Source organism: Apodemus sylvaticus, chromosome X (genome assembly GCF_947179515.1).
Source record: "Apodemus sylvaticus chromosome X, mApoSyl1.1, whole genome shotgun sequence".
NCBI lineage: Eukaryota > Metazoa > Chordata > Mammalia > Rodentia > Muridae > Apodemus > Apodemus sylvaticus.
In genome coordinates this window covers 65,081,025-65,108,829 of record NC_067495.1, presented here as the reverse complement: position 1 = coordinate 65,108,829, position 27,805 = coordinate 65,081,025, and the positions used below count along the sequence as shown (strand labels likewise).

The 27,805-nt window shown below is 39.3% G+C and overlaps 1 long non-coding RNA gene across 1 annotated transcript in view; it reads right to left on the bottom strand.

The window, feature by feature from the left end:
• Nucleotides 1-2,211: 2,211 nt before the first annotated feature.
• LOC127674869 (uncharacterized) overlaps nt 2,212-27,805 on the bottom strand; it is a 31,852-nt gene continuing 6,258 nt past the window's right edge. The window contains exons 3-6 of the long non-coding RNA XR_007975382.1: nt 16,645-18,730; nt 14,864-15,021; nt 13,759-13,933; nt 2,212-2,472 (exon numbers count right to left, since the gene is read on the bottom strand). This is a non-coding gene — a long non-coding RNA (uncharacterized LOC127674869). The remainder of the gene's footprint in view (nt 2,473-13,758; nt 13,934-14,863; nt 15,022-16,644; nt 18,731-27,805) is intronic.

Here is a 27,805-nt window from a genome sequence, read left to right as displayed (position 1 = left end):
GGCTGACCAGAAGCAAGCCCAGAATGCAGGCAAAATATGCTCTGCTGCAGTTGAAGACACACATAGGTTTGGAGGGCTGAGTGAGTGCTCCTTCTTGTTCATATTAGTGTGCATTAGAGCTCATGTTCCCTAATTACTGTCAAGCACACACACACACACACACAAAGGGGCTCTTCCATGCACCTGCACTAGGATTCAAAGAGATCACAATTTAAATAAAGTTGTTAATTTAATAGCCACACACAAGACTATACCATGTACTATAGAACAGTCACTTATGGGACACTCAGAGGTGGTCACGTTATTTAAAAATAAACACTATCATACATTTGGCCTAATTCTGTTCCTTATCATGACACAGCTATACTTCAGTGAAGGACCACCTGCTCTATCATAAACCACTAACAAGGAAACTCTTCTAGAGAGTTCATTTGTATGGTTTTAGCAGCCTTTAGGATTCTTCCCTGGAGGTAGAGCAGCACCAGAACACCTACACACCTCTTCTCAGGTCAGCTTGAGCACTATTATGTGAGGTGTGTACTGGGAAACAGCAAACACTACTTGGCAAGGGCTGGACCATATATGAAAGTAGAATTGTAATGCACAACTTTCAGAAAGCTTTTCAGAAAAGTGACACTGTAAATCTACAATAAAGCTCCCTGGATGTACACCTGCAGCAAACCAGACCTTGTATGATGTCATTTTGCTAACATTAGAAATGATCTAGGAAGCTAAAGAATAACTTCTGTAACAATCAGCTCCAAATGACTAGGACTTGATTAATAATTAACAACTTCCATAATTTTTGTGTATTCTTTTAACTTAGATCCAACAAGAGGCAGTCAAATGCACAACTCTGAGAAATCACACGGGATGCGCCATTTCCAGTTAGCTGGTCTGCAGCTTCCCCAAGTGCCAATCTGTACATACGAGAATGTACAGATAGCAATCTGTTCGTGACAATCTGTGTACCAGACTTTCCCACTATAGTATCTTCTCACTCCTCTATCTGCCATCGAGTTTCTGCTAAAACAAAAGTAACAGTGGTTGTCTCCTTGCTACAGTATGCCCTGAATAATAATAACTCTTTGTACACTGTTTGATCTTCATTGCTTCCACTATTTATTATTTTAGGAGTGCTCAAAAAAACACTCATATTGGAACTGGGATGTGGCTGAGTGGTAGAATATTTGCTTAGTGTAAGTAAAGCCCTGAGTTTGATCCTTCCCACGCTCCCTCCCCAGGAAAGCAACATTGATCAGAAATGCCCTTCAAGTACCTGCCAACGTTTTAGTGCTATTAAGGTTTGTGGGCCTAGCAAATAGCTGTAAGTTGACCATTTATAGAGAAAAAGCTCCTATCCTAACACCAGAGAGCTGTTAAGAATTCTCCATAGAACCTAATGTGGTTTTTCGTAACAGCCATCTTTGTGGTAACATTTAAGAGCTTTGATTATTTAATCTGGCAGCCAGCTTTTCCGTTGTAAGTCAGTTTCGATTGAGTATTATACAAAACCTAAAGTTGGTAGTGTGAGAAGTTAGACTTTGGAGGAACACTTAAGCTGCCATGCACTGCAGTGTTTTACCTATTCATATTGTCAGTCACCGTGGAAATCCATAATTAAGTGTCTCTAGTTACTTAAATACTTTTTGGTGTCTATAAATGGGACTTATAGGGGAGGGGTAGAGCAAGAGAAATATAACAAGAAACAAGGGCAATAATTGTGGAGGCTTACATTGTGTATAATCATAATCATCTCATAAACGTTATAGTTGTTTTTGATAGTTCTTCAGGTTTTGTTAGTATTGGCTTTGGACTATAGTTTTTTTGAGACAGGGTTTTACTATAATAGGCCAGACTTACCTGGAACTTGTGATGCTTTTGCCTCAGCCTCCAGAGTGCTCAGGTCACACACAGGTACTACCATGTTTGCTTTGGATTATAGCATTTTTAACATGCTTGGACCAATCAAGAGTATCTCAATTATAACGTTGGTTACACAGTCTGCATGTACATTTCTTTAATAGTATTTGAAATGTACTGAGGTTTTATTTATTTGACAGCAGTAGTTAATAATAGTTTACTCTAATTTGAAATAAAAGTTAGACCATAGAACTTAGAAGTAGTTATGAACAAAAGTGATACCTTAGAATCCAGCCTAGCCTGAATGCTACGAATAGAAAAGAAAAAAGAAAGGAACTGTGGCCTTAGTAATGATGACCATCGTTATTTTATTAAGACTGTCCAACCCAAATGCCCAACAGTGTGATCTTCTAATACATTCCACCATTGTATGTCCCCCTTGCTGAGTCTTGTCAATAGTGCTCTGCTAAGGCAATCTGCTGATGGATATGTACGCAACACTGGCCACGGTACAATCTTCTGAAGTAAGAAATGGATACAATAACAGAGTAGGATCAGAAGTCACATAGAGCCAGCACTGGGGGATTTGGTTGTTTCCTGGATGATAATCTGTCCAAGGAGAGAACAAGAAAGGAAGAAGTGAAGATAGAACCCACAAATTCATTGCAAAACAGCATTTTAAGAAAGCATGTGGAAATGTTTATTTTTTATATAGTGCAACTGTTTATATAATACGAAGCATTAAATAATAAGATAATTTGTTTCAAAGAAGCCAAGTGCTTAATGAGAGACAAATACTACAAAAAATTTAAAACTTCAAACTGTAAATTAATACAGTATAATGTATAATGGAAGCAAAGAAAATAAAATCACTTCACATGAATAGGCCAGGATGCACTGGACAGGACATGTCTGAATCAAACGACTCTGAAGATTCTAAGCAGCATACAGCAGTTGCAAAAGAGTTCACACCAAGAACAACATAGAGCCATGCTTTCCGAAATGGTAAGTAGATTCATGCATATTTGGGGAAGACTGTAGACAGCAGAGGTGTATCACAAAGCCAGAGAACTGGATGGCACCTCATCCGTGAAGGGGCTCTCATGCTAAGAGAAGAAATTTGAATTCTATTCTGAAGCACTCACTTGTTTCTTGCTATGTCAGAAAATGCCACGCTTTTCAAATATAGTTATATATAACTTTGGCCAACCTAGCTCCCAGAGAGCAAAATAATGTTCAGGTTGAGGATCGACTAGATTCACTTGCAGAACCCTGGCTATTGCATGTTCTTCAAACAGGAAATACCAGTTCATTAAATTCTGTCTTAAGGGTTGCTGAAATTATGTATAAAGATATTAAAACAATGCAGTGTGCTAAGAGAAATCATTGCAATCAGTTCCTATTCTAAAAATATCAAAGCAGTCTTAATGTCAATGAGCAGAACTCAGCTGTATATGCAAAATTATAAAAATAACAATGACTAAAATTAAAAATTAATAATTATGCTGGGCAGTGGTGCCACCTACCTTTAATCCCAGTACTTGGGAGGTAGAGGCAGAGGCAGGTGGATTTCTAAATTCGAGACCAGCCTGGTCTACAGAGTGAGTTTCAGGACAGCCAGGGCTACATAGAAAAACCCTGTCTCGAAAAACCAAAAAAACAAAAACAAAATAATTACATGCGAAGATGCTTGTTTTTAATTCTTCTACCATCTCTCTATATGCACTTACATACAAAGGTGCAAACAAGGATAGGCATATCTAGGCAATTCAAGATAAGGTGTGATCCTGTCCACTCTAACCCATCCTTGTCTTACCCCATGAGGTGATCTGACAAATAATTACAACCGTGAAACCTCTTTCTAAGACACAAGTTTCCCCACTAGTTAAGACCTTTTTTTCTCCAAGAATAATATTCCTAGGAAAATTCCCATTTCTTTGGGAAGATCCATTGTTTGAAGAGTCTGATAGTCAAAACTGAAAAATATGGTGGCTCTTTAGAATATCTTTATCTCTGCCAGACTCATTACAATTCACTTTTGTTTTAACACATTGATCTTGAGATAAGATACACATGCACACACACACACACACCAAGTGTAATAACAAAATGGCAAATAGGCATCAAGTTTGAACACATTCAGTCAGTGCCAGGTAGTCATGCGTCATGCATGAGAACCATCTTTCATAACTTCCTAGCTTTTGGTTAACTTAGAAAGGGTTGGCACACAGTTTCTTAATTCTCAGTACTTCAACTTTATGCATTCTACATTGCAAAGATAAATTGGTGAATCCTAATTTTAGAATGACTAAAAGAATTTTTTGGTATTGTTTTTATTTTTTTTTGATTTTTCAAGACAGGGTTTCTCTGTATAGCCCTGGCTGTCCTGGAACTCACTCTGTAGACCAGGCTGGCCTCGAACTCAGAAATCCGCCTGCCTCTGCCTCCCAAGTGCTGGGATTACAGGCATGCACTGCCTGGCTAAGAAATTTCTATTTGACAAAAATTTAATTACTTTTAATGTATGGTACATTCAATAAGCTTAAAATATACACACACAAGATGTGTGTGTGCGTGAGCGCATGTATAACTTTTTCTTTTATTGAAAAATGAATTCTATTTTCACATGATATATCCTGATTGTTTCCCCCTTCCTCTACTCCTCTCAGTTCCTTCCACTCCTCCCACTTAGATCCATTCCCTTCCTGTCCTTCCTTAGAAAAGAATAGGCTTCTAAGAGATAATAATAGTAAAAAATAAACTATCACATTGAAGTTGGGCAAGACTAACAGACAAAAGAAAAAAAGCCCAAGACAAGGAACAAGATTCAGAAACTCAGTCGTACTCCCAGGAGTCAAACAGCTGAATTGAATCCTTGCCTACTAATAATTAGCTTAAATGTAATTTAATTAACTGTCCAAATCAAATGGCACAGAGTGGCTAAATGGATAAAAGCATAAGATCCAATAATATGTTGCCTACAAATAATTCACTTTACTAGTAAGGGTACACATACACTGATACACTAAAAGTGAAAACGGGCTGGAGAGATGGCTCAGTGGTTAAGAGCACTGGCTGTTCTTCCAGAGGTCCTGAGTTCACTTCCCAGCAACTATGTGGTGGCTCACAACTATCTATAATGGGAATCTGATGCCCTCTTTTGGTGTGTCTGAAGAGAGTAACAGTGTACTCACATACATAAAATAAATAAATCTTTTTTTAAAAAGTAAAAACATAAAAAAGGTTATTCTATGCACATAGAAAGAAAAGCAGAGTGGGCATGGCTAATGTATCAAACAAAATAGACTTTAAGGGAAAAAAACCATTCAAAGAGACAAGCTAACGTTATTGTGGCCAAGCATGTAACAATTGTAAATGTAAATGCACTCAATGTTGAAGCAACTATTACAGAGATCAATTATTGAATGTTCTGATGGAAGATATAAAAGAAAATATAATAATACTAGAAAACATAGATATGTTTCAACAGTACACAGATAAGCCAGGCAGAAAATCAAAAAGGAACGAGTGGACTTAAATTATACTTTAGACTACATGAACCTATCAAGCATATACAGAAGGTTCCAATAGGCACTCTTCTCAAGCACACGCAGAACATTCTCTAGGATATAGCATTATAATGTGTGATACTATTCCTTGGGAGATGTGAAAAAAATGCCTACTCACCTGAGATGGGGAAATGACAATAGAACAAAGTATGGCTATCACCCAAGTCCAACTTAGTGAGCCAATGAATGTTACCGGGGTTACTTACAGAAATATGGGTAAGGTGTCAATATACAGGAGCAGAAATGATTGAAAAACAGCTAAAATATTAAAGCCTGCCGCAGCATGGGTATCAGCTCACAAAAGCACACTACATAATCTGCAGGCAGCTCAAAAGTATATTTTCATGATAAAAACTCCAGGTGTTACAACCATTAAGATCTCAATAATATTGTTGCCTAAACAAAAACTGCATAGTGACAGCACCAGTCTACATGTGCAAATGAATAGGGAATATTTTCACAAGACCCCACCCCTGGATGAAGAGCCTCTGCAGGGTGGGAGAGGGAGAATCCAGGAATGAGGCACCTACACAAATATATGTACACACACAAAGAAGAGGTTAATAATGAGAGAGGGAGTCAGGGATAGAAGGAAGGGTGGCATGGTGTTTGAATGAAAATGGTCCCCATAGGCTCCTAGACAGTGGCCTATTTAGGAAGTATGGCCTTGTTAGAGGAATTGTGTCACTGCTAGTAAGCTTTGAGGTTTCAAATGCTCAAGCCAGGCCCAGTGGTTCTCTCTTTCTGCTGCTTGCTAATTTGGATGTAGTACTCTTGGCTATTTGTGCAGTACCTTGTTTGCCTGAATGTTTCCTTTATGATAATAAACTGAACTCTGAAACTGCAAGCCATTCCCAATTAAATGTTTTCCTTTCTAAGAGCTGCCACAGTCATGGTATTTCTTCACAGCAATAGTAACCTGACTAAGACAAGTGGAAATAATGTCACTGCACTACTCATATATGAAAATCTCAAAAAAAAGTTAAAATAAAAAAAGACTTGTAGCAAGATGCAGTAGCTCATGCTTGCAATACCAACCCTCAGGAAGCTACGGCATGTGAACTGCCATGAGTTTGAGCCAGCCTGGCTACACGAGTTCCAGGCTATCCTAGAGTATAGAATGTAACCATGACTCAAAAAACAAAAACAAAAATAAAACATAAAACAGCCAACAAAACATAAAACAGCCAACAAAACATGCTTAACACATTAGGTACATCAAGAATGCACCTCAACACAGTAAAGGCTGTGTATGATAACATAAACTATCACCCTATTCAACATTAAAAAGTTGAAAAGCTTTCCCTATGAGATAAGAAACAAAGCAAGGATAGGTGAGTAGGGAAGGATGGGAGGGTGGCTGACTGGCTGTGAAGGGGAAGAGCTGAGGGCAGGTGAATCTGTTCAAAGGACACTGGGCCAATTCTCGAAGAGCTAATAAAAATATTGTTTAAAAATTCAGCTAAAAATGCACTGGTGATTTAAATATATAATCTGAAATTATACAACTTCTAGTAGAAAGTATGTAATCTTAAACTATATAACTTCTAGAGGAAAATATCTAGCATTACTCTTTGCAACATATTTATACGACCCAAAAGGATGGCAAGAAAAGCAAATACATTCAAGAGAAATTGTATATAATTTGGATGTTTTATTAGCATATATCAATTGTATATAATGGGATTCATTATGACATTTGCACACATGTATGTATTGTAATTTGGCGATATTCTTCCCTGTCCCACTCCCATTCCTGCTAATCCCCTTCTTTCTAAAAGGGACTCTTCTACCTTCATGTCTGCTGTGTACATACCACCAACAAACAGGTTTCATTAATACTGTTTATAGGAGTGTAGATGAAGATTTCTTTAGGTGGGGTGGAGTTGAATGACCCCTTCAAAGGGGTCACCTAAGACCATTGGAAAGCATGGATATCCACATTGCCACTCATAACAGTAGCAAAATGGCAGCTATGAAGTAGCAATGAAAGAATTTTATGATTGGGGGTCACCACAACATGAGGAACTATATATTAAAGGGCTGCAGCATTACGAAGATTGAAAACCACTGCAGTAGAGCAATGTGGCGTGCCTATGGCTACACCACTGAAGAAAATGTCCCTCTCCCACTCTCTCATCAGTCATTATCTACAGATATCTTAAGGGAGGAGCGAGGCTACATTACCTCGCCTTTCCATGGCAGGGTGTTGTTAGGGCCAATTTTGTGGAAATACAATCACAGCTACTGTGAATTCAACAGTGCAATAGCCATTTCTTTTCTTTTCTTTTTTTTTTTTAAAGATTTATTCATTTATTCATTTATATGTAAGTACACTGTAGCTGTCTTCAGACACTCCAGAAGAGGGCATCAGATCTCATTACAGATGGTTGTGAGCCACCATATGGTTGTGAGCCACCATATGGTTGCTGGGATTTGAACTCAGGACCTTCGGAAGAGCAGTCAGTGCTCTTAGCCGCTAAGCCATCTCTCCAGCCCCGCAATAGCCATTTCAAACCCAGAAGTCAGGGTTCCACCACACTCTCTGGCCTTACACACTCCTAATCACAGCTCTTATATTCTTTCCATCCCTTCTTCTGCAACATCCCCTGAACTGTGGAGAAGGTGTTACTGATACTCTGTTTCTGGCTGAGCATTCAAAAGTCACATATTGTCTGCATTTTCACCAGCTATGAGTCTCTACAATTACAACTGACGATTGGGGCAAAAATAGCTTCTCTAACCATAAGTGACAAAAACACTATTGTATGGGTATACACATAACTATGTACAAGGCAATTTTGATGTGCACATCATGTCCTTTTAGCAAAACAACAGCAGAAGTTATGACCTTAGCTACAAACTTTTGACTCAGTTTAAATGTGATTAAATTTTTTAAATGTTTAAAAAACATGTGATTTTCCCCCTATGGGTGGACATCGAACCCTATGGAAGTGGTTAAGCAGTGTCCTATTGTGGTGTATTCTGTAACCCCAGAAACATAGGCAATAGAGCCAAAAGGATGGAAAGTTCAAGGTCACCCTCACTATATTGGGAGTTTGAGAACAGCCTGGACTACTCTTCTTTTCCTTTCTCCATGTGTGTGTTGTGTGTGTGTGTGTGTGTGTGTGTGTCCCAAAACACTTCAAAAGCTAAGAAAAAGCAAAATAAAAATATAATTAGGGGCTGGTGAGATGGCTCAGTGGTTAAAAGCACTGACTGCTCTTCTGAAGGTTCTGAGTTCAAATCCCAGCAACCACATGGTAGCTTACAACCATCTGTAATAAGATCTGACACACTCTTCTGGAGTGTCTAAAGAGAGCTACAGTGCATTATATATAATAGTAAATAAATCTTTGGGTGTAGTGAGTGGGACAGGAGTGAACAGAGGTGCTGGGTTTAATTCCCAGTAACTACATGATGGCTCATAACCATCTGAACAACTACAGTGTACTCATATACATAAAATAAATAACTAAATCACACACACACACACACACACACACATATATATATATAATCAGGGGGCTGGAGAGATGGTCCAGTGACCAAGAATCCTTGGTGCTCTTCCAGAGGACATAGATTCAATTCTCAGGACCCATATGGTGGCTCACAACCATCTATAATTCCACTTCTAAGGGATCCAAAACCCTCTTTTGTTTTCCAAAGGCACTACATGAATGTGGTATACAGACTTATATGCAAGCAAAACACTCACATTTAAAACAAAATGTCTAAAAATATAAATAAAGCAATCAGATGCCATCCAAGTTCAAATAGTCTTTATCATAAAGATGAATGATAATGAACATTGGTGATGACATAGAAAAAATATATACTTTTTGGTGGGAAAGTAGATTGGTACCAACATTATACATCACAATATAAATGAGTTGGAAAAATGGTTCTTTCCAGTGAAAAAAGTTCTTGTTGGGCACATCTGACAACCTGAATTCTGATCCCCAGCACCCATGTAAGAAATAAGTCTGATGCCATGTGCCTCTAACTATGGTGCTGGCGTGGGAACAGGGTAGAGATGCAAATCCTGGGCGCTCGCTCATCAGCCAGCCTCGCTGAAAAGGCAAGCTTCAGGTTCAAGGAGAGACTCTGCCTTCAGAAACTAAAGTGGACAGCTGTGCTGATCAGTTTTTATTGTCAACTTGGTAAAAGTTACAGTAACATGGGAAGAGGGAACCTCAACTGAGGCAATGTCTGGATCAGAGTGGCTTGTCTACTGTGCAGCATCTGGATTGCTAACTGATGAAGGAGGACTCTGCCCACTGCAGGTATGACATCCCTACGGCAGGGGGGCCAGGACTGCATTTAAAATGCTGACTGAGCAGAAGCCTGGGAGCAAGTGAGCAAGCAGCATTCATCATTCGTTCGGCCTTGAGTTTCTGCCCCAACTTTCCTCAGTGATGGAGTATAAGACGATACAGATACTTTCTCCCTCTAAGTTGATTTTGGTCAGGACGTTTTATCACAGCAACAGAAGAGAAGCCAGAACAAGAATGACAGAGGAAGATACCAGACATGTGCACTGGCAAGTTCTCCAAATGCACACACTGGCAAGCACAGCAGCATTCACACATGCATTTACACGTACAAATACACATGCTCCAAAAGAAAAATCAGTATGTTAAGGAGATGTCTGTACTGGAATAAGTGCAGCATTACTCTTCCCAGTCAAGATATAGAATCATCAGCCTGTGTTCATTAAATGGATAAAGTTTGTGTGCATGTGTTTATTTGTCTGCATTTGTGGTCTTCAAACACACACACAAAAATGAAAGAATAACATTTTGTCATGAATAAATATGAAGTCTGAAAGCTGTTCTGCTAAGTAGAATGAACCAGGCACTGAAATACAAATGCTGTATGAGTTCACTCATATCTCATATGCAATAATTTGGTAATTGAATTCACAGAGGTTAAGTATAGAATGCTAACTGCCAGAGGTTAGAGGCAGGCAGACAGAAGAGGGAGCAGTAAGTTTGGGATCAAAGGACATAGTTACTCTCAGGGGAGGATAAGTTCTAAGACTTTGCAAAGCAGAACGACTATAATAATAGTGATGTTATATATATATATATATAAATATATATATATACTAAATTTATATACTAAATTTCTAATACCTGACTATAAAAATAAGAACAGTGAAATGACTTTTGTTATCTTGATTTAATTATTCCATACTTTATATATGTATTAAAACATATTTCATAAATATATGCAACTATCACTTGTAAATTAAAATAATACTGTTTTGGAAAAAGAAAACCTAAGCTGGACATGATGTTGCAGGCTTTTAAATCCCAGCACTTGAGAGGCAGAGGCCTGGTCTACAGATTGAGTTCTGGGACAGACAAGGCTATACAAGAAACCCTGTCTCTTTAAACAACTGAATCCACCAAGAAAAAAAAAAAACAAAAATTTTATATGATTCTTTATGATATTTTGCTATACTCATAGACCAGAGAGACTTCATCCAGAAACTGATAGAAGCAGACATAGAGACCCACAACCAAATTACGCAGAGCCCTGGGAATCTTGTAGAAGAATGGGAGGAAGGACGGTAGGAGCCAGAGGGGTCAAAGACACCACGATAATATGGCCCAAAGAATCAACTAGCCAGGGCTAAGAGACAGAACCGACAATCAGGGAACCTGTGTGGTTAACACCTAGGTTCTCTGCATGTATGCTATGGTTTATAGTTTTGTGTTCTTGTAGGATTTCTAACCATGGGAAGTGAGGGCATCTCTGACTTTTTTTTTTTGCCTCCTCCAGCCTTGATAGGAGGGTTTGTGTCCTCTTTTCTGAAAAACAGAGAAGTGGATCTAGGGGAGAGAGGAGGTAGGGAGAGGGACTGGCAGGAATGGAGGGAGGGGAAACTGTGGTCAGGATGTAATATATGAGAGAATAACAACAACAAATATATTAACTAAGACACAGTATTTACCAATACTTTTAAACTGGCATTTACTAAGGTAACACTATCCAGTAGATGTACAGTAGTGAACAGAACATCCCGGTTAATTCCTCCTTGTCCATAGTTAGCCTCTAGTCGCTTTAAGGGCAGGCCATACTGAGAATTGAATAGTCAGGTAATAAGAAATGCCTCCCCCCCCATGATAGACCACATTCCTTAATTCTCAGCCTTAGCAAATGCTGTGGCATACGTGTCACTTTTGCCAGTCTGAAATGTTTACTGTTTTTTTTAAGTATAAAAATATATTTATTTTTATTTTATGTGCTTGAGCATTTTGCCTGAATGTGGACTGCACATGTGCCTGGTTTGAGGAGGCCAGAAGAGGGCACTGGATCCCTTGGAACTGGACTTAAGGACTGTTGAAAACTGTCATGTTGGTGCTCGGAATCTTCCTCTGGAAAAACAGCCAGTAAGTACTTCTTAACTGTTGAACTGTCTTCCCAGCTCCAGTTAACTGATTTCTAACTGGCAGTGACTATCAATTACACAAATGTTGTCAAAAGAGGCCACCTCCTAGCTGAGAGTCCATTCAAATAACTGGAAAGGGAATAATTTCATTGACAACAATCAGGACACAGTCACCTTTATTATCTTTTCCTCAAGCATGAGGATTCCTAAAAGGATTCACTTAAATTATGAATACTTCTTGTGATTAAGGATGATTGGATATCTGTGTCCAACAGACATAGCCAGTGTTGTCTATGTTGGAACCTGAACTACGATTATAATGTGGTATAAAAAGTGGTTGTCTGCTAGGGAGGCTTACCTCAGCTACCACCAGTTCTGTAAGTAATGAAGAAAGGGTCCACTAGCGGAAATTAGAGGCAGGCACGAAGTGAAGACTTTCTGAAATAGAAACCTGCTATTATACTCTAACTCAAAACATACTGGAGTTTGCCTACTGGTTTAACAGGTGTCATGGAAGTGAGTTGTTCTTTGTCCCTCCAAGCCCTGTTACCTCCCCTTTCATCTCCAAGCTCACAAGTAATCAGAGCCTTGGCTGTGAATGGTCTAAGAGTAGGATAGTACATTGTTTGCAGTAACTGTGATTTGAACCAGACATGAACTAACAGGCAACATTTGACTCTGAGTTCACTTATCATGAGTTTTTATTGAATCCAGAGCAGGCACGAAGCATTAATAGTATAGAAGACTTCTATTTGTCAGAACCCTTGTGAGAAAAAAAAGATGGGCTGAATTCAGCCTCCTTTGGACTTTTCACATGATCATGCTACACAACACATTCCAACCTAGCCGACTGAGGAAACTTTGACTTTAGCTAGCAGCTTACATTAGCCATTTGAACAGTCTCCTGTGAGGCCTTACATGAGGTAGCAGGCCTCCAGACTTTACCATCACATCAACTGAACCCACAGAAGTAGAAAGTGGAAGAGTAGTTAGCAGGGGTCAGGCAGTAAGGGGGGGTGGGGTGGAGCAAGGACGGACAACGATGACACATAATTGCAGCTAGATAAAAGGATAAGTGCAAGGGATCTATTATAGAACATGATGACCATTTTTTTATTCGATATATTTTTTATTTACATTTCAAATGATTTCCCCTTTTCTGGACCCCCACTCCCCGAAAGTCCCATCAGCTCCCATCCCTCCCCCTGTTTTCCCACCCAACCCTTCCCACTTCCCCGTTCTGGTATTGCCCTATACTTCTTCACTGAGTCTTTCCAGAACCAGGGGCCACTCCTCCTTTCTTCTTGTACCTCATTTGATGTGTGGATTATGTTTTGGGTATTCCAGTTTTCTAGGTTAATATCCACTTATTAGTGAGTGCATACCATGATTCACCTTTTGAGTCTGGGTTACCTCACTTAGTATGATGTTCTCTAGCTCCATCCATTTGCCTAAGAATTTCATTGCAATCTTGAAAAATTAGGAGAGGGAAATGGAGGGGGAGATATCTCACTGTGAATACCAATTATTCCTTTTCAACTCCAGTTATTGAAACTTGCTCCTAACTAGATGCATGCCACACAGCTGGGTAAACTCTTTTTGGCATGATTCCATATTTAAGTACTTAAGAAAAAAAAACTGAGCAAGTTCTAGGAGTAAAGACATTAACAATCCTGCCTGATATTTTTAAAAATGTTTTAAAATAACTGGAGACACACACACACACACACACAGAGAGAAAGAGAGACAGAGAGAGACAGAGAGAGACAGAGAGAGAGAGAGAGAGAGAGAGAGAGAGAGAGAAAGCGCATAAATTATCTTCATCACTATCATGCTGATATTCTGCTGCCTTCTCCTACAAAGGACAGCAGTTTTCTTCTGCCAACCCTTCCCCTCTGGTTTTCCATACCAAGCCTAAGATCCTACCTTATCTCCACATAGCGCCCTGGTAAAACGTAGTCTATAACACAGCCCAGCACACAACTGGACCATTTGTGCAGATGGACAGTCATCTCTATGGAGTCTTCAGAGGGGCAGGAAGAAAACCTGTTATCTTTGGTCAACTTCAGGCTTGACAGAATCAATGAAGGCTCAGTATTCCCTGGAAGAAGGATGAGACTGAAGTCATCTGGAACAGCAAACTCATGTGCAGCCAATCCTAGATCAACATTTTACAAAGGTACCTACTCGAATTAAACTTAGGAAACTGGCCTCAGCTTTATTTTGTGATATGTGGCACAATATCCATAGGGATGAGGATTTCCTCTCATTTCAGAGAGCCTCAAAGAATCAGCACAGTTACAGGGAGATCCTCTCATCACAGTCCATTATGGGGTCAGCAGGCAAGCCACTCCTGGTTGAGCGTGGCATTCTTATCTTTTTGGTTGTGAGCCTAGCCTTTAACGGCTGGGTCATCTCTCCAGGGCAGGCATTCTCTATCCTATTCAGGCCCATTGCCTACCTAGTATGAAACCTAGGCAGGCTTACTGACTGCCCTCTATAGACAGTCACTTCAAGCCAATTCCAGTTGTGTGAGTGTTTGCAAAACATGGTGCTACTACTTACCAGGTTCATGAGGTACAAGGAGAGACCAGAGTACACAGCAGCACAGAACAGACTTATCGAACTGATGCATACACATCCCAAAATGTAAGTCCCAATAATTTATCATTTCTGCTAAATATTTTTCCTTCTGACCAGATAAACTCCTTCCTTATCATGACCTGACTTTCTCCTTTTTTTTTTCTTTCCTACTTGCTAGTTTCAGTGAAGTAATGATGTTTAAAAGAGAGTAAAGATAACCACAAGGTGGCAGTAGCACACAATAAACTTCACGTTAGCAACACAGGCAGATAGATTCCATGCTGGCAGTGGGAAAAATACTGGGCCAAAGCAGGTGTGGGCTGTCCCAACATGGAACCTTCCAGGGGCTATAGGTGAAAGATAACAGAAGGGAACCAACCCCAAAGCAAGGGAACAAGGGATCTCCATGGGAGAAGAGAATCAGAGTAAGCTGGAAGATCAGACTTACCTGTCTAGGTGATGTTCAGAAGCATGAGAGAATCTCTGGAGGCCAGTAGTAGCTTGGAGTCTTCTAGCCCAAGGCTTATCTTATTTGGGGTTAGCAAATGTTCAGTACAGTTTCATAGTGGCCAAAAAAAAAAAATCTGTGTGCTACACCTGTAGTAACTGGATATATACATATCTGTGTTTAGAATTATCAGGCTTTTTAAAACTTACCCCACAACCAACAAGTTTTTGAGCTAATGGCTTCTAAACTCTTCTGAATAAGTAAATAACAAACAACCAATCTACAGAAGCCACATCTTTAACTCAATCACAAAGTGAATAGCATTAATAGGTGGAGAGGGAAATGGAGATAAAATGTTCTAAGGTCTTCACACTATCCGGGAAGAAGTGAAAGGAGCAATTTAAACTGATAAGTCAATAATACATAATAGTAAGTATAAAGATGAGGCTGTATTTCTGTTATATGTATAATATATAATAATGCTTCATATGTCTTTCAAAATTAGAGGCTTAAAACAACTATTTTAGAAGCTCTCTATTCTGTGGGCATGAATAATTGGGTATGGGACGAATTCTTTTGGACATAGGCTGCAATTACTCCACAGTATGTGGTGTCTTTGTGGGAAGCACTCAATCTACATGGCACTTCCACTATTTTATGGGGCACTCTGAACATCAATAGGTTGTTCTCTCAGGATCCTCAGGATCTTCCCCATTGGACTGCTTAGTTGGGTCTCAGCGGGAGATGTGGGTACCTAGTCCTGCTAGGACTAAATGTCAGGGTGGGGTGGTATAAGGGAGGGGGCAATCCCTTTCTCTAAGGAGAAGGGGAAGAGCTAACTGAGGAAGGGATTTGTAAGGGTGGGGCTGGGAAGGGGGTTTTAATTGGGATATAAGTGAATAAAAAATAAATTATTGATGCAAAAAAGACTAAGGCTGGAGTCACCGTAATATTTTTTTGCTATGCTTTTATTCCCCTAAAGCAAGTAACAAAGACAACATAGATTAAAGGTGTAAAGGAGACTCCCTCCTCCTTTTCTTCCTCCTATAATACTGTATATGGAACCTAGGATCTTAATACGCTTAGGCAAGTGTTCTGTTACTGAGCTATATCCCTGGCCCTGTAGGAATGTTTGTCCTGAGAAAAGCTGTTGTAAACGATCAAACTTTCATACAACCCATAACCAAGCTAATAACATGCTTTGAGATCACTTATAACTATGCATACATTCTGTTTACACTACGTATTCAACGTGTTCAAAATTAACTGACATCTAAGAAAAACACTATAATCAATCAATCTTACTATGCTTTCAACACCGTCATGTACCATGTTCCCTATTTTTCCTTTGTAAACCGTTCATACCCCTGACTCAGAACAATGTATGTGTGCACAGCATGTGGTGGCTAGTCCGAAGACCATTTGACTGAAAACAACCCTCACAAAACATCAAGAAAAATGCTGAAATCAACAGATAGGCATACACTGATAACATGTTTCTGGTTTTTTTGTGCTGTTCTGAGTCAATAGGACCCCAAACTAATTTCCTCCCTTGTGAAAGTCCTATTCATATTCACGTGCTATCCATAAATAGAGGACAGTCTTTGTCCAAGAGTTCAGAGCAGTAGAGAGAGATGAGAACTCTTTTGAACAAACCCTGCCCACTTGGTTAACCTATAACAAGGGTAACTGGTTTTGCTTTTGCATTGTGCCAGAACCCTTTTTTATTTTTAAAATTTGAAATAATCTCGCTAAGCTAACAAGGATGATCTCAAACTTACTTTGTGGCCCAGGCAGGCCTTTTGTGATCCTCTTGTGTTAGTCTCCTGGGCAGCTGGGATTAGTACTCGTGTCAGCTCAAACTCTTGAAGAATGGAGACACATGTGCAGAAATAGAGGGAAGGAACTGGTAAAGGTCATCACTAGAAGCTGAAATCAAAGCTGGTGCAAAGAGATATAAGGACTAATAGGAAAATATTCAACTAAATGAAACAAAATTTTTAGAAAGGTAAATGCAAGACACAGAATGTGAGACGGATGGAAAGCAAGTAGTAAATGGGAATTTTACAAAAGAAAGATCTAATGATTATATTAATGCAATTATGCTACAGACTACAACAAGACAGAGCAATAGAATGAAATTACAAAAATAAAAATGTCACCTACAGGAAATATTATTTTAAATATGAGGTTATAGAAATCTTAAAGGTAAAGGGAGGGAAAAACACATCATACAAAAACTAATAAAATTAAGTTTTGTGGTAACAATAACATTAGGTAATATGAGTTCATTTAAATAAACATTATAAGAGATACACATAGACATTACATTATCATAAAATTGTCACTGCATTATGAAGGAAGCAATTCTAATTCTGTATGCATTTAGCAGCATAACAGTATTTTATATTAAGCAAAAGTTGGCACAATACAGGGTAGCAGCATAACATTCTCTCAGATATATCCTCATCCTAATTACCAGGACCTCCAGACATATTATATTCCATGGAAAATAAAGAAATTAATGTAATGGATATAAAGAAACTAATATAGTGCATAAAGTTAAGGTTGCTAATCACCTGATCATAGAACATAAAGTTTATCCCAAAGGACTCAAGATAATTTCAAAAATAGAAGAGGGAGGTAGAAGAGACAGCATGGCACTGAAGAATCCTCTAAAGTAAGCTGACTGATTCTTTCTGAGAGGTCCACTTTCAGTTTTCTGAGGACCATCCATGGTGATTTCCTAAGTGCTTTGATCACACTAGCAGTACATAAGCATTTCTCTTGTATTCTCACCAACATAAAGAAAAGCTATGTGTGTGTGTCTAGAAAAAAATAAATCTATAAAGATTAAAAACTACTAATCATAGCCTCCGAAGGGGTCGACAGAGAAATGGTGAGGGACTAATCCTAATGAGTATGAGATTTATTTTGGCTGTGATCAAACGAGATTTTGTATATTTCCAACATTCAACCAAACATTATATTAGATGTGCCAGCTGATGAAAAAAGAGAAATTACTTAAGACTACATAAGGCTAGAAACAACTGTTTTATTACTTGAGAATAAATGATTAGAGAATGCTATAGATTCGCAGAAGCCAAGGGAGAATTTGTCAGGCAGAGTACTAGAGCAAAAAAGAGTACATAGAGAGAACTCCAACTACAAGAAGGACTGATAGACGGCCCTCCCTACTCTGTAGCTCAGGTTGACCTGGAATTCATGGCATATCCAACTATATAAACCTCCCAAATGCCAGGTTTCCAGGTATGAACACCTTGAATTTGCAATAGGTTTCAATTATTTAGCTTAGCACTGATAAGTGTACCCATGTTGATTCTATTGGAAAAAAATAGAAAATAGAAAAAAAAAATCCCTGAAACCAATATAGGTGCAGAAATGGCCAACCATCCAGAAGTAGGAAATTTTCTTGAAAAATATGTTAAGAAATCTAGAGGGTTTTTTTTTCCCCCTCTCAGAAGCAGGACATTTTTTTTTCTAAAATAATTGTTACTCTACCTTCATCTAAAGAAGCTTAAAAGTAAAGCCCAAAGAGATCAAACTGTTTTAAAATAAGTTAACTTAATATGAAAGCAAACCTCAATAGTATTTATAGGAATAACATTTTCAAACACCACTAAGTCCCTAGATGAAAATATGTCCTTGCCCAAGTAGAAAGTAAATGTCAAAGCAGCATTATGAACTGGCTGAACTTTGAATGTGCATACACTAATCTCCTAAGTAAAGGTTGCAGGCATACGGCCCAGAGGTTAGACACCAGCTCTGTTCGAACACTTGGTGAACAATAACTTACGGTGACACAGAGGCACCTCCAAGGAAACCAGACTGGAAATTTGAAGACACCTTGAAGGGAATGACAGAATCAATAAAACAAAAATCAAACAAACAAAAGACTACAAAATGGATTATCAACCAAAAGAGTGGTGCAGTGAAGAGCAAAAAACCCAGCAATAATCCATAATTCTTATCATATAGTATTGAAAAGCATAAGTTTTAGAATTTAAAAGTATGGCAAATAGCTGGGTATAGTGGTGTATGCCTTTAATCTAAGCACTCAGGAGGCAGAGGCAGGACTGGAGGCCAGCCTGGTCTCTATAGGACAGCCAGGGCTGTTACACAGAGAAATTTTGTCTCGAAAAACAAACGAAAGAAAAAGTATGGCAAATAAAGACAGGCCGAAATCTCTTCAGCAGGCACTGTCTGGAACCAAAGTAAGGTGAATTTAAAATATGTGCCCATATGCAAATAGTCTACCCCAAACGGATAAACACACGGATTTAAACACAGCTGACTAATGCTAATTACATCAATAGTTCACATTTTTAACGTCTAATTTTTATTTTATTATTTTTATTTTCTTGGGTATATAGCTGTTTTAGTCAAGCCTGCTAGCACAAACTGCTTGGAAATTCAAGGCCTGACTGGGCTATGTGTGTGCTCAAGGCAAGCCTTGGCAACTTAGTGAGACTTGGTTTCATCACAGGAAGTAAGAGGAAGGTTGGGAATTAGCAGTAGGTTGCTAGGAGAACTAGAGCCCAACTTGGGTTTGTTTGTTCTTTTCAAGCTTGAAAATCTAACTGTTAAAGCTGCAGGCAAATTCCTTTCACAATAAGAGTTCTTAGAAACCTATTAGCTTCAAAGACCCTCAAACTCCTCACCAAGGAAACAGCCTTTGGACTACTTAAGGAGGCACTGCCACTGATTTTAACCACTCTCTTGGAAACAAGCTTCCCTCCTCAGAAACCAGGACTGGTGCAAACATCTTCAAATAGGTTATCTGCGTGGACACGGTTATTCTCTTCTTAGAACATGCAGAGAGGTAACAAGTCTCAGCTAGCAGGCCAGTGGTGCAGCAGCAGTTTTACAGGGGGTTTGTGGGATCCTCAGAGTCAGCACATGCTCATTTACTGAACTCACAAACGTAGCTGGAAGTGGGGAGGGAATGTTGGGGGGCAGGGAATCTGCTGCAGTCCCAATCAGCCAATTTTACCTTGGTGAAATTCCAACTTAACGTTCTTAGGTTCTTAGTCTCATTAATAAAACAGAAGCTCAAGAACAATTTTATTAGAGTTTAAAAGAAAATACCCCAAAGCAAACAAACTGTAAATCTCAGCAGGTACCCACAGGAGAATGGAGGATGAATGGACTGATAGTATAAATTATTTCCCTGCCAAAGAAAACTCCTATAAGTTTCTGTATTTGATGGAGAAAATGATAAATACTTTCCTAAAAATAGTTTATTTATTTACATCTCAAATGTTGCCCCCAACCTGGTTCCCCCTCCCAGAGTTTTTCACCCCCTCCGATGGCCACTGAGAACGTGCCCTCTCCCCAGGCATCCCCCTTCTCTGGGGCATCACGTCTCTACAGGACTAGGCACATCTTCCACTGGGGTCAGAAAAAGCAGTCAGTCCTCTGCTACAAATGTGTTGTGGGATCTCAGAGCAGCCCATGTATGCTCTTTGGTTGGTGGCTTAGTCTCTGAGAGCTGTCCCAAGTCCAGGTTAGTTGACACTGTTGTTCTTCCTATGGGGTTGTTATTGGTATTCTGTCTAAGCTCCACCCCACACCTACCTGGCAATAGCCAGGTATGCCCCACCCCATACATCTGGCCCACTATAAGAGGGGCTACTTGCCCCTCCTCTCTCTCTTTGCTCTCTGCTCTCCCACATACTCTCACCTCTCTGCCCCTTGGGCTCTCCTCCCCCCTCTCTCTACGTGGTCATGGCTGGCCTCCACTCCACTTCTATACTCTCTCTCTCTCTCTGTCTCTCTCTCTGTCTCTCTCTCTGTCTCTCTCTCTGTCTCTGTCTGTCTCTATCTCTGTCTCTCTCTCTCTCTCGCCCCCCCCCACCTCTGCCTCTCTCTACCACTAACTCCCATCCTCCTCTCTGAATAAACTCTACTCTATACCATGCCTGTGTGTGTGTGTGGTCCCTCAGGGAGAAGTGCCTGGACAGGGGCCTGCCTGGGCACCCCTTCCCCCACGCCACCATGCCACACTCCCTTAACCCCCATCCTCTCTTTTTAAGCCTCCTCATTTGGTGTCGTGACTCAGATGAGAAACACCCTGGGTTTTGCTTAAGCCCTCTCAGTTGTCATGCCCTTCAGGTCCTTCAGTCCTTTCCCTAACTCTTTCACAGGGATCCCTGACCTCAAATATACTGTTTCTTAAAGGGCTTGGCTACAATACCGTGTCTTGGTCATTTTATCTTCACTAAATCTAAGCCAAAAGGCCTAGGGTGCTTGACCATCAAATCTTAAGCATCTAGCAGAGATAAATACAATACTGATTGGTTATCAACCCAGAAAAAAAAAAAAATCTTTACTTTCATCTTACCAGTAAATTTAAATCCATTTATTTATCAAAGATTTACCCATATCATGTTAAATAGAAGATGTTTGGGCTAATTTATCCTTTTTAATTTATATGAGTACTCACTATAAACCAACTTGGTAACACAGAAATATACACTCACTTGTAGAGATAATAGACAGAGAATAGACAAAAAGCCCAAGGATTTTATAGATTTCATTTAAATTTATCTTTTCCCAGTTGAGAGCTTTCCCTCCCCCACCCCCAAAAGGTCAGAACTAATGATTTCCCATGGACCTCTAAGCAATCTTTAATGCTAAATCTTTACTCTCAATCATATGGAAGCTGCATGGTATTGGTTAGGTACAGTGACAGGCAAGTAAATCAGTGGAATACAACTGAAGACCGGGAAATGAACCCATACACCTATGGTCACCTGATCTTTGATAAAGAAGCTACAACCATCCAGTGGAAAAAAAGCCTTTTCAGCAAATGGTGCTGGTTCAACTGGATGCAAAAGTATGCAAATTGACCCATTCTTATCTCCTAAGTGGATCAAGGACCTCCACAAAAAACCAGACACAGTGAAACTAACGGAAAAGAAACTGGGGAAGACCCTTGAGGACATGCGCACAGGGGAAAATTTCCTCAACAGAACACCAAAAGCTTATGCTCTAAGATCAAGAATTGACAAACGGGACCTCATAAAACTACAAAGTTTCTGTAAGGCAAAGGACATTGTCAAAAGGACAAAACGGCAACCAACAAATTGGGAAAAGATTTTTAGCAACCCTACATCTGACAGAGGGCTTATATTCAAGATATACAAAGAACTCAAGAAGGTAGACTCCAGAGAGCCAAATATCCCCCTTAAAAAATGAGATACAGAGCTAAACAAAGAATTTTCACCTGAGGAATATCGAATGGCTGAGAAGCACCTAAAGTAATGTTCAACATCCTTAGTCATCAGGGAAATGCAAATCAAAACAACCCTGAGATTTCACCTCACATCAATCAGAATGGCTAAGATAAAAAACTCAGGAGAAAACAGGTGCTGGCGAGGATGTGGAGAAAGAGGAACACTCCTCCACTGCTGGTGGGGTTGTAAGATGGTGCAACCACTCTGGAAATCAGTCTGGTGGTTCCTCAGAAAACTTAGAATGATACTTCCGGAGGACCCTGCTATACCACTCCTGGGCATATAGCTAGAGGATTCCTCAGCATGCAATAAGGACACATGCTCAAGTATGTTCATAGCAGCCCTATTTGTAGTAGGCAGAAGCTGGAAAGAACCTAGGTGTCCTTCAACAGAGGAATGGATAAAAAAAAATGTGGTATATTTATACAATGGAGTACTATTCAGCCATTAGAAACAATGAATTCATGAAATTCTTAGACAAATGGATGGAACTGGAGAACATCATCCTAAGTGAGGTAACCCAGTCTCAAAAGAGCACTCATGGTATGTTCTCACTGATATTAGCCTAGAAAATTGGAATACCCAAGACACAATTCACATATCAAATGATGCCCAAGAAGAAGGAAGGAGAGACCCCTGGTTCTGGAAAGGCTCAGTGCAGCAGTGTAGAGGAATACCAGGACAGGGAAGTGGGAAGGGGTGGATTGGGGAACAGGGGGAGGGAAGAAGGCTTATTGGACTTCTGGGGAGGGGGGAATCCAGGAAAGGGAAAATCACTTGAAATGTAAATAAAGAATAAATCGAATAAAAAAAATAAGAGAATGAGAGGGTTTACCAGACTTTTGAAAAAAAAAGAAACAAGGTAAATTTTTTTTCATTTCAAAGACAAACTTATAAATATGATTGATAAGCTTCCTTAGTTCTTTTCCTATTGTTGTGACAAAATACGACTGAAGCAATTTACAAAAGAAAGCATTTGATTGGGTTTCTGAGAGTTAGAGTCCTTGATGGAGGAGTGTAGCAGGAAATATTAAAAAAAAAAAAAAATTCCTGCCCAGCTAACCCTCCTGCCCTGCTAGGCCTCAGCCCCAAGTCCTGCTGGGGTCCTGCTTAGTATGGTTCTCAGAGGTTCTTGCTGCTGAGCTAATCTTTCCCAGCTAGTTCCTACTGCATCTCAGCTATGTTTCTTCTCAGTTACAGACCTTGTAATCAGGGGACCCACATTATAGTAACCAAGTAAATCAAAACTCTTAATGCTTAGTTAGTCAATTAGGTTTATGTATATTAAACTCACAAATACAAAATGCCAATTTACAACCAATTTCTAACCTCTTAAAAACACCAGAAAAACATCTGAAGCCATCTTGAATCTCAGACCTCCCATGTGCCTCCTCTTCATGAGCACTCATTCAGCCTGCTCTCTACAACTCCTAGCTCCACCTCCTCTTTCCTGTCCAATCACAGGCCTTTCACTGTCTCAATGTGACTGGACAGGAAATATCCTGCAACAGTGGAGCAATGCCATGGTGGCAGAAATAGCTGAGAGCTCACATCTTGATCAGCAAGTAGGAGGCAGTGAGAGCTACTGGGAATGGAATTGGTCTACCTCAAAGCCTGCTCCCAATGTCATGCCTCTTCCAACAAGCCTTCCTGATCCTTCCCAAAACATTCCACCCACTAAGGACCAACTATTCAAACATGTGACCCTATATGGCCTGCTCTCATTTAAACAGCCACTGAGAGGTTTATGTAAAAGCAAAAAGGTCAAAAGGTAAAGTTTATTGTGTATATTTAAGTCCATATTGTTCCTTATTTAAAAACTAACAGAACAGGGCATATGGCTCAGTCATCAAAAGTTCTTACCTGTGGCAGTTTGAATGGCTCTATGTGGTCATATATTTGAATACATGGACCCAGTTGGTGAAATTATATAGGATTTCACCACATAGCACAGGCCTATAGAAGAGATTTCCCACATTGCTGTAACTTGTTTACCTCATAATTCCACCTATGTATATGTCTCCATTTATAATCTGAGTTCTGTGAGTATAAAAGTTCATGACATTATTAACACATTGGAACGTAGTATTTGAAGTAACATAAATCTATGTTTTGGGGTCATGGTCAATCATATTCGGATCTGGAATTAACTAATTCCTATTCCCTTTTGAGCTGTTTCCTTTTTGTTTTCATAACCACTATACTATTGTCTGACATCTTTCTCTTCAGATCCCATATTTACTTTATACATATTTAAGTGCTCCAATGATGAGATCATATATTCTTGTGATTGTTATATACTTTGCTGTTCATTTTGAGCTACAATCTATATTATTTGTTTTTCCCTGTTGCTATGTATGGTGTTTAGAATAGGTATGACCCCCATAGATTCATGCATGTCAATGCTTGGCTCATAAGGAATAGGTGTGGCCTTGTTGGTTTAGGTGTGGCCTTGTTAGAAGAAGTGTGTCACTGTGAAGGAAGGCTTAGAAGATAGTCTCTCCTAGCTACCTTTGGATCAAGATGTAGATCTGCTTGCAGACTGAAATAATACTTTGTGCCATGATGATAATGGTCTAAACCTCTGAACCTGGAAACCAGCCCCAATTAAATGTTTTCCTTTGTAAGAGTTGCCTTGGTCATGTTGTTGCTTCACAGCAATAGAACCCTGACGAAAACACTATGTTAATATATCCTGAGAAAAGCAGCTAAAGGAGTCCTAGTAGGGTTTTTGTCAACTTGGCACAGGCTACAGTCATCTGGGAAGAGGAACCTTCACTGAGAAAAATGCTTCCATCAGATAGCCGACAGGCAAGTCTGTACCGCATTTTTTTGATTAATGATTGACGTAGGGGGTCCCAATTCATTGGGGTACATGACATTCCTGGGCTTGTGGTACTGGGTGGAATAAGAAAGTAGACTTGGGCAAGCCTTGAAGAAAGCAAGCCAAAAAGCAGTATTCCTCCACAACCTCTGTCTTAGTTCTTGCCAACCAGGTTTCTGCTACAGGTTTTTTACTTTTTTTTTTTTTTTTTAATAATCATATATACCATTTTGATAGGTTTTGAAACGTATTATCCTTAAAAAGTTGCTAAAGAATGTAAATGAAATAAAATCAACGGATGGTTCCTGCGGGTCAGGATCTCAGTTGCTAAGGTAAAAGTCTAGATCGCAGAAATGTAAGGTATCATTACAAAACATGAAGTTGCATTTAGGTTAACCAGAAAATGTCTGGGAAAAGGAATGAGGCCCTATCCAAGATCATAGCCATCCAGACCTTGAGCCTGGATCAATGCTATTTTAATATAAAATAATTTTTATAAAAAAGATTACTAGAGAGAAGGCTCAGTCAAAAGTGTCTACAACACAAGTCTGTGAACCTGCACTCAGATCCACACCATTGACAGAAAAGCAAGGTATAGCACTGAAATCGGGCCATGCATATGTGGGTGGACCCCAGAGGCTGACCAAATCACGGACCTTCAGTTCAGTGACAGACTGTCTATAAATACTACAGAGAACAGCCAGTGAAGATATTTAATGTCAACCTCAGGCTTCCACACACATGCACTTGTGCACATACCCCAACAAAACATATATAAGGGGGTGGCCTGGAGTGGGAGAGGGACAGGGACACCAACAGTGTTATTAATGATGCTGGGATTCTAGCAGCCAGAGATATCCAATTGGACGTGATGGGCTCCTTTTCATTTTCATGTCCTCATAATTTTCCATGTCTTTCTGTCCTGCATCACCACTATGCCAAGTTTTCTGTTGGTGGTGGAGATGTTGTTTTGTTTTTCAGTACTGGGGGTTAAAATTTGGGCCTTACTTATGCCATGCAAATGCTCCAATCATACTGACCTATATTCCCAGCAGGACATTTTAAGTAAAAAGAAAAAAATGTTATTTATTAGCTGGTACATATAGACTGCTGCATGTTAATGGGATGACATATATTTCATTAAATGTGTATGTCCTGAAATGTTTAAGTCAGAAGAAATGTAGTGTCCCTTCCAACAGACCATTTCTTTAGATTAAAACATTAAAAAATTATTCTTCTAGCATTTTTTACAAAAAGTACAGCAAATTGTTGACATGTATAATTGCCTCACTGTAACGTAGGATGGGAGTCATTTTTAGTCGTAGAAGCAACAGTAACTTTGCAGGTATTGGTCAATATGCATGCAGCCTCCTTCCCTCCCTCCCTCCAACACTCCCCAGCCCCTGGTATCACTAGTCTACTCCTAAGTCCAGGGAGTTCAACTTTTCTAGAGTCTACTTATCAGTAACATCACATGGCACTTGTCTTTCTGTGCTTGGTTTATTTCACTTAACATAATAATCTTCAGTTCTATCCACACTGTTACAAGTGACAATATTTCCTTTTTCTGTGGCTTAATAGTATTCCTTTATGTACTGTGTATATGTACTGCCACATGTTCAAGGACATTCTGGTCTACATAGTGAATTGCAGTCCAGTCAGGGGTTACATAGCAAGACCTTGCCTCAAAACAAACAAACAAAAAAATCAAAGCCAAAAAATAATAAAGCAAATAGGACAGTTACTCAACAATTAGTTGGTGATGTTCTGGTTCCCATTAAAAGTTTTGGTCTAATTGAAGACCAAATTTTCTTTGTCAGAATTAGCCAGTTCAGAATGCTCTCAAATAAGATTTTAAGCTCTTTTAGAGAGGTTGAGTTAGGGAATGGTTTGAATACCATCACTGTATACAAAAAAACGTTATGGGAGATTTCTCTCAACTGTGCTTATATCCATGGATATATATGGCATTAAATGACTGGCATATTGCAAATAAAATCAACATTTTTCTCTAGCTACCATTCTCTCTTCCATACTACTGATTTGCTGTTGTGGTTTCTTGTTTGTCACCATTTTGAGCACGTTAAGTACTATAGACAATTGAGACTATTGATTTCTATGTCTGTCATATGTGTTGAGAATAGTACTGATACTCTTGTATGTCTAGTTACTGTTTAATCTAAAAAGAGAGAAAGAAATACAAGTCTTGGTGTTGAATATGTGAAATAATGAGGGAGCTGCCAGTGGCTATAATGTCACAGCTTTACCTTCCTTCCTGAAACAACTGAAAACAAGAATCAGTAAAAAAGCAGCCATTGTCAGTGATTGGGTTTCAGGCATACAAGACCTTGCTGGTAAAGGAAGAGTATCAATGCTGGTAGCAACGAGATGCCCATACATTAAAGCAAATCTCAATTTAGCACTCCCTCCTGAATAGCAAGGCAGTCTATTGGACAGAAGAAGAAAAGGATCAACTAGACTGAGCACTAAAAAAGAGAGATTCAAAGAAACAGACAGACATACAAATAGAGAGATAGAGACACATAGAAGGTACCCTTTTGTATCTCCAGAAAACTGAGGATCAATGCACTCTATCTGAGGAAGCTAAGTCTACAGGAAAATGTAACAGGGTCAGAAGGAACACTGGTACTATTACAAGTTTATAAAAAAACCTCCTGTTTTCCAACCAAAGTTGAAAATATCATATGTTACACACCCACGGGTTGTGTAAAGCACTCAGAAGGCTACTGTAATGCTAAATTACACACAATTCACAGGCTGATTAAAGATATGCTTCCTAAATGTAAGAGTAAACCAGGAAGTATAATTTGACTTATAGTGCCTTAATGTGAACTACAA